Below are 17395 nucleotides of genomic sequence, written 5' to 3'. Positions count from 1 at the left end.
TGCTTATGCAGAAGGGCAAGGTGATTGCCTATGCTTCAAGGCAATTAAAGGTGCATGAAAAGAATTACACCACCCATGATTTGGAGTTGGGTGCCGTTGTATTTGCACTAAAGTTGTGGAGGCACTACCTTTATGGCATTAAATTTGTGATTTATTCTGATCACAAAAGCCTCCAGCACCTGTTCAACCAGAAAGAGTTGAACATGAGGCAACGCCGTTGGATGGAGACCCTGAATGACTATGATTGCGAGATCAGGTACCATCCCGGCAAGGCGAATGTAGTCGCTGATGCCTTGAGCAGGAAAGAAAGGGTAAAACCCATTCGAATCAATGCCAAGAGCATTGAAGTCAAGAACAATCTAATTGAAAGGATATTAGCTGCACAGCAAGAGGTTGTGTTGGAAGCTAATTATCCTAATGAAAAGCTGGGAGTAACTGAGGAGCAGTTGACTCTTAGCAAGGATGGAATCCTTAGATTGAACGGACGTATATGGGTTCCGATTTATGGAGGACTACGAGATGTTGTTCTCCAGGAAGCCCATAGTTCCAAATACTCAGTTCATCCTGGTGCTGATAAGATGTACCAAGACTTAAAGGCAAATTATTGGTGGATAGGCTTGAAAAAGTATGTAGCCGCCCACGTAGCAAAGTGCTTGACTTGTGCTCAAGTCAAAGCCGAGCACCAAAAGCCGTCTGGCTTGCTACAACAGCCTGAACTTCCCGAGTGGAAGTGGGAATGCGTAACTATGGACTTCATAACCAAGTTACCCAAAACCAGGAAAGGAAACGATACAATATGGGTCATAGTCGATAGGCTGACTAAATCAGCTCATTTTCTACCCACCAAGGAGACGTATAGCTCCGATATGTTAGCCCAACTTTATGTTGAAAAGATTGTAGCCTTACACGGCATACCTGTGTCTATTATCTCCGACAGGGATACTAGATACACATCTCACTTCTGGAAAAGTTTCCAGCAATCTTTGGGCACGCGTTTAAACTTTAGTACGGCTTACCATCCACAGACGGACGGTCAAAGTGAGCGTACTATCCAAACGCTAGAAGACATGCTTCGTGCATGTGCGATCGATTTAGGTGGTAACTGGGATAAAAACCTACCCCTGATCGAATTTTCCTACAATAATAGCTACCACACCAGCATAAAGGCTGCGCCTTTTGAGGCATTATATGGTAGGAAATGTAGATCGCCTGTTTGTTGGGCGGAAGTAGGAGAGGTCCAATTATCAGGACCAGAGATTGTTTTCCAGACAACGGACAAGATTGTCCAGATCCGGGAACGTCTCAAGGCTGCCCGCGATAGGCAGAAGAGCTACGCTGATCCAAAGCGGAAGGATTTTCACTTCGAAGTGGGTGAAAAGATATTACTTAAGGTGTCACCCTGGAAGGGAGTGATGCGTTTCGGCAAGAAAGGCAAATTGAGTCCGAGATACATAGGACCTTTTGAGGTCATTGAACGAGTCGGGTCAGTCGCCTATAAGTTGAACTTGCCTGAAGAGCTCAATGGAATTCACAATGTGTTCCACATCTGCAATCTCAAAAAGTGCTTCGCCGATGAATCATTGGTGATTCCACACACAGATGTGCATATAGATGAGAGCTTAAAATTTATAGAAAAACCTTTGTCGATTGAAGATCGACAGGTGAAAAAGCTTCGCAGAAAGCACGTACCGATTGTAAAAGTCAAATGGGATGCTCGTAGAGGTCCTGAATATACGTGGGAAGTCGAAGCTACAATAAAAGAAAAGTACCCCTATTTATTTGAGTAAATCTCGGGTCGAGATTTATTTTAAGGGGGTGAGGATGTAACACCTCGAATTTTTGTGTCCAATGATGTGTTAACACGTGTCATTTGTTTACACGTGGCATCTACAATAAATAAAGGACTAATTTTGACAAACCTTGAAAGTATATAAATTCGAGGGTTATAAATGTCAACAAGGGTAAATATACTGTATAGTACCCCTAAATAATGCTTGAACCTTCAAACGAATAAATCATAGATCGTGCGGAAGCGAAACGCGGGAGAAAGTGAGAGATTACGAGCTACAGGGGTTAACTGTGTCAACATGTTTAATATTACCTCTGAGTGACCCTTTAACATTCCCAAGGCTTCGTAACAGTATTATACGCTCACTAGAATATACTATATAAATTTCGCGAAGTTCCGTCTTAAAACGAGAGAGTTATACTCGAATTCGTATGAGAAGGGTTAAAAGCGTCAATAATGAAAGTTAAGGCTTTCTGAATAATTAATAAACTAACCGGGGACTTAACAACGTGGGTAAATAACACGAGGCCCCTATCGGTAAATAACCGAGGGCCAAACCGCAAAGTTACCCCTTCAAACCCGAAAGGTCAGGTAAATCATTACGAAAGATTTCGTTATTAATTACCAGGATTTCGTAATCATTTCAAAAGATTTTAAAAATCTGAAAAACAGGCCCCACGCGACCCGCATTGCATTTGTGGTTAAGTTGAGGCGGGCCGCGAGCCTCCTCTTTTACTCGCCTGATATTTAAATCCCAGGCGGCCCGCATTAGAAACGCATGGAACTCCCATGCGGGCCGCATTAGACGCCCAGATGCAGAATGCTTGTAACTACTTGCCTTTTGGAGCATTTGAATGACCAAACATCAATCAATGAGGCATGGGTGCCCCCTACTCGACCCATACACCTTAGGGACACCTGCCCATGATCCATGATCAAATGTAGGCTGAGTTGTGATGATCATGAGGTCCTTTGAGCACTATAAATAGCAATGTTGAGGTGACAACATTCACACAACTCAAACACTTCCATCTGATCATTCCAAGAGCTCCCTAGCATTCTCTTCTGTTCCATAATCAAGATACAACTTCTGTAAGTCGTTCATAACCATTTTGGTCATACATTTCCATAGTTTTAGCTTAGAAACTCAACCGTCGTAACTAACGGTTGTCATTACAATAACTTGCAAATGGTTCAGTCTTATGACGGATCAAAAGTAGTTTTAAGTAGGTAATTATGTGGGTAATAAACCTCTAAAAGGGTTCCCCCTGATCACCAATCTAACTATGACAAATATCGAGTCAAACGTGCGGTTAAAAAGTCAACAGAAAGCTATTTTAGCGATTTATGCATAATCTGTAATGTAAATGTTATGAAACCTGTTTTGACACTTATAAAACATGATAATAAGTATATAAACTTGTTTGCGCTCGTTTGAATCGACCATTTGCTATATTGAACCGGTTCGGAGCCGTATGTCGCAAAAGTTTGACTTTTGCTTTGACTTCAGTTCTGACCCGTTTTAGTGAGGTATAAATATACCTTAGGACTCTCTTAGGACCAGGTCACATGTCGGTATAAACCTCTGTGATCGGTTCATGAGTTATCCGAGTCTTTTGCGCATTTCCGTCATTCGCCTAAAAGTTGACCGTAACGGCCTTTATAAAATAAAACGAGTATTTCGGACATGTGAATGGACCAGAACCTTGCTTATTTAATTATAAGCATGTCCTTAAAGTTTCACGTCAATCCGAGGTCTAGAATGAGAGTTATGCTAAAAAGCGCAATTAAAATAAACTTTTGTAATAAACGGCGCAATTAGCATAACACCTATCTAAACCAAGATTTCGTCACCAAAACTTTTACCCACTGTATTAAAATAATATTTTGGGAATTTTAAAGATTTTTAATAATTTTTACCTCGTTCATAACCTGCGGTTATGGCTACGGTTCGGTAAATACCGAATATGCCCTTTTCGGCCAAAACATGAGTTCTACAAGGTCTTTTGACCCGATTCCAGTTGCTACTGGTTTTAAATAATAAATAAAGTATTTTAAGCTTTATAAGCTGTTCGGGAAACTCAGATTTCCTGTAGAACTCGAAAAAGCTCTTTAAAAGTCTTTAAAATGACCGAAAAGCCCCTACGGGGCATAATATTAACTTAAACTCGTTACGGGCGTCACGGAAGGTATCCTACTGATACCACAACCTATTTAAGGCATATTGACTTAGGAAATAAGCGTACGACTCTCATGGTTAACCGTTTCGCCTATTGCGCGCACGGTTCAGCTTATGAAACTAGTTTTCATAAATTAGCCGATACGGGTCAAATTATATTATTTGAACCCCAAAATCCAGAGTGTGAACCATTAACCCATATAAAACAAGTCTCTGAACTTGTTGGGTCAGAATCACACTCCATTCTCGGTTTTTGCCTTTTCGCGCGATTAAACCATATATATATATATCGGAACCAACCGATCTAGGCTACGGCCATTATAACGACTCGTTAGGATTCTAAGAGATTAATTAAAACCTTCGTTCCAGATTAGGAGCCCCAGTAAAAGCTATCGGTGATTTAATCCAATTAAGGAAATATACTTGCAAAGGTAAATACTTTAACTTATTTCCCCTATATGGGCTTGGGTTACGGTATATTAATACCGCTTGATTGAGCATTGTATTCTTCCATCGCTTAGGTGGTTAAATTAAATAATATGATCGGCTCATTTAAACAGTTTTGTATCTTATAAGCCTTTGGGGGGTTTAATGACCGTTGTCCCGGATATCCTTGGCATCATTTTACGAAATGGCCACGACCATCGACATCCCGGTGTAGGCGTACACCCGGTATAAAGTGTCGACATTAAATTAAAAGACGTAGCCGTTGGTTTTTATACTACGGTTTTACGCAAACGTGGTGTGTCTATAAATCTTTAACCCGGCACGACCCGGGCTACTGAACGCATAAAAGAACATGTAAAACGTTCACAAGATATTATTATAATTTTCCCAAGTTATAAAAGAGTTTGTGCCTTGTGCATTCAAATCAATTTTAATAAACATTTTCAAATGTGTCAGTTGAATGTATTTACCAGTGTAAACTGACGTATTTTCCCCAAAAAGATTAAGTGCAGGTGCTAGACGAAATTGGCTGGTATTAGCTGCCTAAGCATCACGAATAGTCTCGCAAACTCGATGCCGTATCTGAATGAACAATATTTATTTATTTTGATCCGCTGTGGATACATTCGACTTCTGTAATACATTTGATATTACAATCAGAGGTTGAAATATATTTATTTATCTTTAAGCTTCCGCTGTGCATTATATAATTGTGTGGTTTGACTATATTGTTGCCAACATCGTCACGGTAATCCCCCACCGGGCCCACCGGTGAGACACGTGGAAATCGGGGTGTGACACGGGTGTACGCCTACACCGGGATGTCAAGGTCGTGGCCATTCATAAATGCTGCCAAGGATATCCGGGACATGGTCATTAAGCCCCCAAAGGCGTTAAGCCAACAAAACAAGTTTTTAAACGGGTCACATTGATAATACCCAACTACTAATGAGTTGGGGTCAATTGCCCGACCAAGCGGTATTTTAGATACCGTACCCCAAGCCCGTATAACGGAAAATAAGTTAAAGTATTTACCTTTGCAAGTATAATCCTTAATTAAATAAAACACAGATAGCTTTTACTGGTCTCCTATTCTGGAATGAAGGTTTAAAATAACCTATTAGAATCCTAACGGGTCTTTATATTTGCCGTAGCTTAGACCGGTCGGTTTCAAAGGACAGTTACGGTTTAATCGCGTGAAAGGCGAAAACCGTGAATGGAGTGTGATTTTGACCCAACAAGTTTGAAGACTTGTTTGATATGGGTATAATAATCATACTCTGGATTTTGGGGTCAAAACAATATGGTTTGACCCGTATCGGCTAATTTATGTAAACTAGTTACATATGCCGTACCGTGCGCGCAAAAGGCGCAACGGGTAACCGTAAGAGTCCTACACTGTTTTCCTAAGTCAATATGCCTTAAAGAGGTTGTGGTATCAGTAGGATACCTTCCATAATGCCCGTAACGAGTTTAAATTCATTTAATGCCCCGTAGGGGTATTTTGGTCTTTTTAAAGATTATAAAGGAGGTTTTAGAGTTCTACAGGAAATCTGAGTTTCCCGAACAGTTTATAAAGTCTAAAATACTTTATTTATTATTTAAAATTAGTAGCAACTGGAATCGGGTCAAAAGACCTTGTAGAACTCGAGTTATGGCCAAAAAGGTTATATTCGGTATTTACCGAACCGTTGCCATAACCGCAGGTTATGAGCAGGTTAAAAATAATTAAAAATCTTTAAAAATCCCAAAATATTATATTACATTAGTGAGTAAAAGGTTTGGTGTCGAAATCCGGGTTTAGATAGGCGTTATGCTAATTGCGCTATTTAATTAATAAAGTTTCGCAATTTGCGCTATTTAGCATAACTCCTATTCTGGACCTCGGATTGATATGAAATTTTAGGGACATGCTTAGAAATCAGTAACCAAGGTTATGATTCGTTCACGTGTCCGAAATTCTCGTTTTAAATTAAAAAGGGCGTTACGGTCAACTTTTAAGCATCTAACGGAAATGTGTAAAAGACTCGGACAAACAACGAACCGGTCACAGAGGTTAATACCATCATGTAACCTAGTCCTAAGAGAGTCCTAAGGCATATCTAAATCAAACTTTAACGGGTCAGAACTGAAGTCAATGCAAAAGTCAAAGCTTTTGCGACTTTCGGCTCCGAACCGGGTCAAAACAGAAAATGGTCGGATCAAACAAGCTTAGACTAGTTTATATACTTATTATCATGTTTTATGAGTGTTCAAACAGGTTACATATCATCTACATTACAGATTATGCAAGAAATCGCAAAATAACATTTCTGTTGACTTTTTCTAAGCACGTTTGACTCGACATTTGGACTAGTTAGAGTGGGAATCAGAGGGTGCCCTTTTAGGGGTTTAATGCCCACATGATTACCAACATATAACTATCTTTGATTCGACAAATCACTGGACCATTCGTGATTTATCGCAAAGTCAATCGTTAGTTACGACGGATTGACTTTTGAGCTAAACTAAGCAAAAACAAAGCCATAAAAGGTTTGGCATACTTACAGAAGCTTAGTGCACGACTTAGAATGTTAGAAGAAAGCTTGAGAGCTCCAAGATTGATCAGAAGGTAAGTTTTGAGGTGTGATTCCATTGTGCACATTGCATTGGCTTTTATAGTGAAAAATGAGGCTTAGGATCATCACAACTCATCCTACAATGGAGCATGGATGATCAGCAGGTGGCCCTGGGTGCTAGGGGGCAAGTAGAGGGCGCCCATGCTTCATCTATTGCCTTTTTGATCGTTCACAACTTCAAACAGCAAGTCTGTCCAAAGTTTCTGCATCTGGGACTTTCACGCGGCCCGCATTAGATTTCATGCAGCTTGTACGCGGGCCGCATGAATCTTCATGTCAGACGCGTATCCACAGGTGGCTCGCGGCCCGCTTCAACTTGCTTGTTTCACTCAGGCGGGCCGCCTGAGGCCTGTTTTCAAAGATTTTTAAATCTTTTGTAATGATTAACCGAATCTTTCGTAATCATTAACCTGACCTTTCGGGTTCGAAGGGGTAACTTTGCGATTTGGCCCTCGGTTAATTACAATTAAGGGCCTCGTGCCATTTACCCGCACTGTTAAGTCCCCGGTTAGTTTAATTACTATTCGAAAAGCCTTAACTTTTATTGTTGACGCTTTTAACCCCTCTCATACGAATTTGATCATAACTTTCTCGTTTTAAAACGGAACTTCGCGAGATTTACGTAGCACAATCTAGTGAGCGTATTTTACTGTTACCAAGCCTCGGGCTCGTCAAAGGGTCACTCAGAGGTATAAATTAAACATGTTGACACAATTAACCCCTGCGGCTTGTAATCTCTCACTTTCTCCCGCGTTTCGCTCCGTACGATCCATGATTTATTCGTTTGAAGGTACGAGCGTCAATTAGGGTTACTATACAGTATATTTACCCTTCGTTGACATTTATAACCCTCGAATTTACATACTTTCAAGGTTTGTCAACATTAGTCCTTTATTTAATATTTAATGCCACGTGTAAACTCATGACACGTGTCAACACATTATTGGACACAAAATTTCGAGGTGTTACATCCTCACCCCCTTAAAATAAATCTCGACCCGAGATTTACTCAAACAAATAAGGGTATTTTTCTTTCATCGTGGCTTCAACCTCCCACGTGAACTCGGGACCTCTACGGGCAACCCACTTGACCTTTACTATAGGTACATGCTTCCTTCGAAGCTTCTTTACCTGTCGATCTTCAATCGACAAAGGCTTCTCTACAACTTTCAAGCTCTCATCTATATGCACATCTGTGTGTGGGATCACCAATGATTCATCAGCGAAGCACTTCTTTAGATTGCAGATGTGGAACACATTGTGAATTCCATTGAGCTCCTCCGGTAAGTTTAGCTTATAGGCAACGGACCCGACACGTTCGATAATCTCGAAAGGTCCTATGTATCTCGGGCTTAGTTTGCCTTTCTTACCGAAACGCGTCACCCCCTTCCAGGATGACACTTTAAGTAACACTTTTTCGCCTACTTCGAAGTGAAAATCTTTACGCTTTGGATCCGCGTAACTCTTCTGCCTATCTCGGGCAGCTTTGAGACGGTCTCGAATCTGGACAATCTTGTCCGTTGTTTCGAAAACTATCTCTGGTCCAGACAATTGGACATCTCCAACTTCCACCCAACAAACAGGCGATCTACACTTTCTACCGTATAATGCCTCGAAAGGCGCAGCCTTAATGCTGGTATGGTAGCTATTGTTGTAGGAGAATTCGATTAATGGTAGGTTCTTATCCCAACTACCACCCAAATCGCTAGCACATGCACGCAGCATGTCTTCCAACGTTTGAATAGTACGCTCACTCTGACCGTCTGTCTGAGGATGGTAAGCCGTACTAAAATTCAGACGTGTGCCCAAAGATTGCTGGAAACTTTTCCAGAAATGGGACGTGTATCTAGTATCTCTATCGGAGATAATAGACACAGGTATGCCATGCAAGGCTACAATCTTATAAACATATAACTGGGCTAACGTGTCGGAGCGATAAGTCTCCTTGATGGGTAAGAAATGCGCTGATTTAGTCAGCCTATCAATGATAACCCATATTGTGTCATTTCCTTTCCTCGTCTTGGGTAACTTGGTAATAAAATCCATAGTTACACATTCCCACTTCCATTCAGGAAGTTCAGGCTGTTGTAGCAAGCCAGACTGCTTCTGATGCTCAGCCTTGACTTGCGCACAAGTTAAGCATTTGGCTACATAAGCGGCTACAGACTTTTTCAAGCCTATCCACCAATAATTTGCCTTTAGATCCTGATACATTTTATCTGCTCCAGGATGGACAGAATATTTGGAACTATGGGCTTCCTGGAGGATAACATCCCGTAGTCCTCCATAAATAGGAACCCATATTCGCCCATTCAATCGTGAAATTCCGTCCGTGCTAAAAGTTAACTGCTCCTCAGTTACTCCTAACTTTTCTTTAGGATAGTTAGCTTCCAACACAGCTTCTCGCTGTGCAGCTAACAACCTTTCCATCAGATTATTCTTTACTTCAATGCTCTTGGCATTGATTCAGATGGGTTTCACCCTTTCCTTTTTACTTAAGGCATCAGCGACTACATTCGCTTTGCCGGGATGATACCTGATTTCACAATCATAATCATTTAAGGTCTCCATCCAGCGGCGTTGCCTCATATTTAATTCCTTCTGATTAAACAGATGTTGAAGGCTCTTGTGATCAGAATAGATCACAAACTTGATACCATACAGATAATGCCTCCATAGCTTTAGTGCGAACACAATGGCACCCAGCTCCAAGTCATGGGTGGTGTAATTCTTCTCATGCACCTTTAACTGTCTCGAAGCATAGGCAATAACCTTGCCTTTCTGCATGAGCACACATCCCATGCCAGTGTGTGATGCGTCGCAGTAAACTACGAACTCCTCGGTACCTTCCGGTAGAGTCAGCACAGGAGCGTTGCTCAGCTTTTGCTTTAGAATATCAAAGGACTCTTGCTGCTTAGGGCCCCAAACAAACTTTAACTTCTTCTTGGTCAGGGAAGTTAAGGGCGCAGCAATCCTTGAAAAATTTTCAATGAAACGCCTATAGTATCCTGCTAACCCCAGGAAACTACGAATCTCTGTAGGCGTCTTTGGCTCTTGCCAGCTCATGACAGCCTCTACTTTAGCGGGATCCACCTGGATACCATGCTCGCTGATGACATGTCCAAGAAATTGGACTTCTCGAAGCCAAAATTCGCACTTGGAGAATTTGGCATAGAGTTTCTCACGATGCAGCAGTTTGAGAATACAACGAAGGTGTTTCTCATGGTCAGCTTGGTTCTTCGAGTAGATAAGAATGTCGTCGATGAAAACGATGACGAATTTGTCCAAGTACGGCTTGCAGACGCGATTCATGAGATCCATGAACGCAGCCGGTGCATTAGTGAGCCCAAAAGGCATCACTAGGAACTCGTAGTGACCGTAACGAGTCCTAAATGCGGTTTTATGTACGTCTTCATCTCTAACCTTCAGCTGATGGTAGCCTGACCTTAAGTCAATTTTCGAGAAATAACTTGCCCCTTGTAGCTGATCGAATAAATCGTCGATCCTTGGCAAAGGATATCTATTCTTTATCGTGACCTTATTAAGCTCGCGATAATCGATGCACAGACGCATCGATTCGTCCTTCTTCTTAACAAACAGGACAGGTGCTCCCCAGGGAGACGAACTAGGTTTGATGAACCCTTTAGCCAGCAGTTCATCCAGCTGGGTCCTTGTCACACCCCTAATTTCCACGTGTCACCGGTGGGCCCGGTGGGGGATTAACGTGACGTAGTTGATATCATCATAGTCAAACAACACAAATTATAATGCACAGCGGAAGCAAAGATAGATTTATTTCAACTTAAATTATTGTAATATTCGAGTATCACAAAATGTCGAAATAGAATCCATAGGCAGAATCAAATAAAAAGGAAACTTCATTTCAACAGACTTCATGCATCCTAAGCTTGCGAGACTTCTATGGATGCTCAAGGAGTGACCAGCCTATTACGCGTAGTACCTGCACTTAGTCTTTTTGGAAAATACGTCAGTTTACACTGGTAAATACAATTTAACTGACTCATTTTGAAAATGTTTAAAATTGATTTAAATGCTCGTGGCATAAAACTTTTTATAACTTGGGATAATTATTTGCTTAATAATCTTGTAAAAGAATTACATGTTCGTTCTGCGTTCAGTAGCCCGGGTCGTGCCGGGTTAAAGATTAATAGACACACCACTTAATATAATTCCGCCGCGAGACTTCTCTCGTACCGACGATTATACATGTAGTACAGCACTACGGGTGTACGCCTACACCCGAGTGCTAAGGTCGTGGCCATTCTTTGAATGATGCCAAGGACATCCGGGACATGGTCATTAAGCCCCCAAAGGCGTTGAACAAACAAAACATCATTTTCAAACGGTTTAATTTGACTGCGCATAACCAAGACCGGTTAAGGTCAATTCCCCAACCAAGCGGTATTTTATATACCGTACCCCAAGCCCGTATAGGGAAAATAAGTTAAACGTATTTACCTGAGCAAAGTATAAACCAAATATAACGAGTGCACGTAGCTTTTACTGGGCTCCTAGATCTGGAAATTAAGGTTTTAATAACCTATTAGAATCCTAACGGGTCTTAAGCTTAGACCGGTTAGTTTTATATAAAGATTACGGTTTTAAACGCACAATAAGGCGAAGACCGTTTTAGAATGTGGTTTTGTCCCAACAAGCTTGCACACTTGTTTTATATGGGTAACATAATCACATTCTGGATTTTGAGACCAAAAAGATATGGTTTGACCCGTTTCGGCTAAAATGGCCAAACTAGTCGCATAAGCTGATCTGAACGCGTATAATGCGTAACGAGTAACCATAAGAGTCAAATACAAGTTTCTGAAGTCAATATGCTTAAAATATGTTGTGATATCAGAATGATATCTTCCATTATGCCCCAAATGATTTTAAACCAAAACTATGCCTCATAAGCGCGTTTTGGTCATTTTATAAGGTGTAAAAGGGTTAAAATGATAACCTGAGTTACAGGTCTGATTAAATTAGTAAATATACTTAATTTACTAAGTTATAACAGTAGGGTATCAAATTTATGTGAAATTTATTATCTTTAACCTTACTATGCACCGTAGGGGCATTTTGGTAATTTCACATGTGCCTAAAAGGTCAATTCTGGAATTCTGAGTTCAAAACATTTGCCTACTGTTTAAAATATAAAAATTTACTAAACATATCAGTAGGTATCAACCTTTGTGCTTAAAAAGGTTCTAGTGCACACTTATGCGTTAAAAATGCCTAAAAAGGCGATTTGGAGCCATTTCCGGGTTTTCTGTAAAAAGCTTATATTTTTGATATTCCAGAAGGCTCAAAATAATTTATTTATCATAAAAAATCAGTAGAAATTGGTTTGAGGTCAAAAGGATTTGTAAAACTCATTTTATCGCTAAAAAGGGCAAAACCGGCATAAACCGAATTAATCTTAGAACACTAAATTATGCTCAGCCTAAAAATAAATAAAAATCTCCAAAAATCCCAAAATATTATTTTATAACAGTGGGTAAAAATTTTGGTATAAAAATTTGGGTTTTGATAGGCTATACATAATTTACGCCATTTAATTAGTAAAGAAGCTCTTAATTACGCTATTGAGCATAACTCTTAATCTAGACCTCAAACTGACTTCAAATTTTGGGTGAAGTTTATAAATCAGTAGCTAAGGTGCCTACCCTTTTATATTTTCAAAAATCACGTTTTAAGGTCAAATGGGCATAATGGTCAACATATAAGCGATTAACGGAAACATGCATGTGAATAGGATATCTAATGAACCAAGTTGTATAATCTCAGAGAGTTATACTAACATGTAAATAGGTTCAAAAGAAGCTCTAAGGCAATCCTAATCTTGGCTTAAACGGGTCAGAACTGAAAGTCAAAGCAGAAGTCAAACTTTGCGACTTTCGGTTCCAAACCGAGCCTAAACTGAAAATTGTCGAGTTGAACATGTTGGAACATGTTCTTACATTAATTACCAAGTTATTTTAATGATTAAACAGGTTGCATGCATCCTACATTGCTAATTATGTATTAATTCGCAAATAACCTTTCTGTTGACTTTTTTATAACAAGCTTTGACTCGACAATTAACATAGTTAGAGTGGGAATCTGGAAATACCCTTTTAAGGGTTTGTTACCCACATAATTACCTACTTAAAGTTACTTTTAATTCGTGATTTGACAGAGCACATTTTAATTAATCACGAAGTCAAACCTTAATTACGACGGTTTGACTTTTAGCTAATTAACTAAGCTAAAACGAATTAGGAAGGGTTAAGGACACTTACAAGAGTCCTAATTGAGATTAGAGAGCCTAAGGAAGAGTGCTTGCTGTCCAGAGAGCTCCAGAAGTGAACTTGTGAACTCTTTGCAATTGAATGCACAAATGGTTACAACTAGTGGCTTCTTATATAGGTGTTTTGATGCAACAAGATGGTGCCAAACAAGTCTATAGGTGATCCCAGATGAGTCCAAGTGCCCCTATGCATGAAATACCATTGGGGCAGCCCCTGGTATATAAAACAAGCTCTCAAAGTCGGTTAACAAGCCTGAAATGGCAGCTGTCCACGTTTTCTGGTGCTGGGAGTCTGATGCGGCCCGCCTGGGGTTACCAGGGATTCTCACGCGGGCCGCCTGACCTGTCTGATCAGTCAACAAGTTTTCAAACTTTGCAATTTTGGTCCCTGGTCCTTTGTAACGTGGTTTTGAGCTTCTAAATTGCCATTTCAGCCTCCAAACTTGATTTTTAAGGGCCTTGGGACTTTTACTAACTTGGTTAAGTCCTTGACCAACCTTGTAACCACTCATAAGGCCATAGAATTCAATGTTGACGCTTTTAACCCCTCGAACACGAATTTGATCATAACTTTCTCATACGATAACGAAACTTTATGAAATTTTAACCACATATTCTAGTGAGTGTATTTTACCGTTACAAAGCTTCGGGTATGCCAAAAGGTCACTCAGAGGTATACTTTGCACATGTTGACACTTTAGCCCCTGTAGTTTGTAATTCCTCACTTTCCTTTATGTTTCGCTTCGTATGATCCATGATTTATTCGTTGGAAGGTATAAACATTATGTAGGGCTATTTTAGAATATATTTATCCATTGTTGACACTTTGGACCCTTATATTCACATAGTTTCCTTGTTTGTCAACTTTAGTCCCTCCAAAGTATTCTTTCTCACGTTCAAAGCTTATGACACGTGTTTATACTTTATTGGACACAAATTTTCAAGGTGTTACATCCTCACCCCCTTAAAAGAAATCTCGTCCTCGAGATTTAAGGAAACAGATGAGGGTATTTCTCTTTCATTGAGGATTCTAGCTCCCACGTGTATTCAGGACCTCTGCGGGCGTCCCGCTTCACCTTGACAATAGGCACAAGCTTTCTCCGAAGCTTCTTTACCTGTCGATCCTCAATCGACACAGGTTTTTCCACAAATTTTAAGCTCTCATCTATATGCACATCTGTGTGTGGTATGACTAGCGACTCATCGGCCAGACATTTCTTCAGATTGCAGACGTGAAATACATTATGAATACCATCGATGATTTCGAATGGTCCTATATACATTATGAATACCATCGATAACTTGTAAGCCACTGATCCTACACATTCGATGATTTCGAATGGTCCTATATACCTTGGGCTTAACTTACCTTTCTTGCCAAATCGCATCACCCCTTTCCAAGGTGATACTTTGAGCAAAACTTTATCGCCAACCTCAAACTTGAGAGGTTTTCGCCTTTCATCCGCATAGCTCTTCTGCCTGTCTCGATGTAACACTCTAGTTATTATTTTAAAGGTTTTCGTATAAATTACGAAAACCGACATGTATTTAGTGTTATGAATCCTTACACAATTCCGAGTAAATTAAAACTTTTACAATTCATAAGCTAATCTATGAACGTGATTGGGTTCGTCGTTAAAATTTACAACGAGGCAATGTGCGGAAGCATGAGTCTTTATTGTGTTCGGTTCTTCAGTTTGATCGTCTTCCGGCATCCCATAGTGTACCTACATTTCATAAACATGAAATGCTTAGTCATACAGGGTTTTAAACGTGTCTAAACGGGTTCGAGAAACAATTGATAACAAAACAACAATTTCAACCTGACCTCCACCGTAAATTACGGTGGCACCGTAATTTACGGTGGCCACTGGTTTTACATGCCCCTACCGTAAACCAGTAGGGGGCTACCGTAAGACTTTCATCTCCACCGTAAATTACGGTGGCACCGTAATTTACGGTGGACTCTGCATCCAGCTTTTCCAATTTGCCGCAATTTTGACCCATTCATGTTTTTATCAAACGAAACATGTTTGTTTGATCCTTATTCTCACGGTAATCATAATTTCAATAATTCCTATCATATTAGGTTCAAGTCGCGGGTTCCTTACGTATCTTAAACCCATTTACGCTCCTATGCATATTTGACCCGTTAAGGGTGTTTATGCATATTTTGATCATGAAACGCTCTCATTCATTTCTAACATTATCATACAACATTTCTTATCAAGTGATCTTCCACCACAAACTTATTTGTGGTGGACTTAAGGGGGAAATCTAAATAATCCGAGTTTTTCTCGTCGGATTACTAAATTTACGACAAGGACTCGTATAGAGTCATTTGACCAAAGGTTTACATCTCTTGCGACTTAATACTTATTTCAATTACTTACTTGATCGTAAAACTCGTTTCAAAACTACCTTTAAAGGTAGCTTGTCCAATTTAGCTTATAAGAGCGTTTTAGTCCGTTTAGCCAATCATTTACGATGAAGGGCTCTTGGAAGTATATTCAACCCGAAATCCCTCTTTTAACTTATGATTTTGTTTGAAAAGTCATTAAGCTTCCCAACGCAATGTTCACTATATTAAACATTTGGTTTACTTATCAAGTACCCAAATGTTTATTTTGACTTCTATTAGCACTCGTTGAACCACATATTCTAAATGAGTGTTACCCTGTTTCACATACCTGGCGCGGGTCAATATATCAACCCGTTTTTAATACCTTGCTTTTATAACCGCTAATCCATGGCGTTGCTAATACCCATTTCACATTTACTCCTGAAATAATATAACTCGACAATAATCATTAGTCGTTATTGTCAAGAGGTGATATCTTCACCTTTTGACCCGTTTGGTCTAAGTGAGCGGTTAGGTTGACGAGATGGCATTTATTACCAACTCATCTATACGTCTCGCTCCGGTTTACACCGTGCGGTCATTTCACCTATTGATCGTTCCCTAACGCTTTTTAGCCTATCATAGCTTACGTCATACGGTGCCATTCAAAATCAATAGTTATGGTCAACGCGTGACCAATTTTACCGTTTTACCCTTATTGTTTGTTTTGGTTTACCCTATAAGGCAACCATTCCAACGTTTCATTTTCCATTTATCATAAAATAATCGAATTACTGATTTTAAGTCTTTTCTAAACCATCAACATGGTTTCTTGTCATGCTTGTCCAACTTGTTCCGTGTGTCTACACGCCGGAACATCATACCGCAATTATGTATTTATCTTATTCGTAACTAATATGATAAGAGGATATTCTAAAATACAAGACTAGTGTAAGCCATACTTACCTCGCACCCGAATACGCTTTTTCTTCTCGTGCTTGATTCGTTTGACCGCTTCTTTCCCAAGCCTCCACCTAGCTTGTAGAGTGTCAAACTATTATTATAATCCGTTTTAGCCCATATTTCACGTAATTAGTCAAATTAGCCAATTACGCATTTCTTTCATAAGATCCTCTTTTCAACATTCATTCAGGCATTTTAACAAACACCTTGTAGGCGAGATTTACAAGCATATTTTCTCTAATCATGTTCATCATTTTAATCAAGTTTTAGTATCAAAATCATGCCTCTATGTCTAGTGTACATGAACTACACCTAGAACTAGCATCACAACATCAAGGTTCATCCATTTAGCACCCTAATTCGAGTGTTCACCATATTTCTACAAAACCCATTTAACACATGATAGGGTAATTATCAAATCCCTAGTTTGGGCCTCAATTCGTCAAGTTTTCAACTAGGGTTTGTTTCTAACGAAGATTTCATCATAATAACACTTATATACATCAATATTCATTCCAGATTTTCGATTTTGATTGTTCATCAAAATCTCAAGGTATCACCAAATTACAAAATTTGACATACCTTTCGATCCTCTTGACTCGGTGATCGTTTATACGCGTTCATGCATTGATTTGGTCTTGAATTGATCCTCCAATTTGAAGGTATTGATCAAGCTAGGGTTTGGCTCCTTGGAGCCCCTCCTGGTCGTACGCACACACACACACACTCTTAGTGTGTGTTGTGTTTTATT

General features: G+C 39.8%; 1 long non-coding RNA gene across 1 annotated transcript; it reads right to left on the bottom strand.

Annotated features, from left to right (window-relative positions):
• Positions 1-14956: 14956 nt before the first annotated feature.
• On the bottom strand, positions 14957-17395 carry LOC110870812. The gene is made up of 4 exons (XR_002553256.2): positions 17227-17395; positions 16648-16715; positions 16031-16122; positions 14957-15067 (listed from the first exon to the last, which is right to left on the bottom strand). It is a non-coding gene; the product is annotated as an uncharacterized LOC110870812 (long non-coding RNA).

The sequence above is a fragment of the Helianthus annuus genome, chromosome 8 (genome assembly GCF_002127325.2).
Source record: "Helianthus annuus cultivar XRQ/B chromosome 8, HanXRQr2.0-SUNRISE, whole genome shotgun sequence".
NCBI lineage: Eukaryota > Viridiplantae > Streptophyta > Magnoliopsida > Asterales > Asteraceae > Helianthus > Helianthus annuus.
This window is presented reverse-complemented; position numbering and strand designations above follow the sequence as displayed.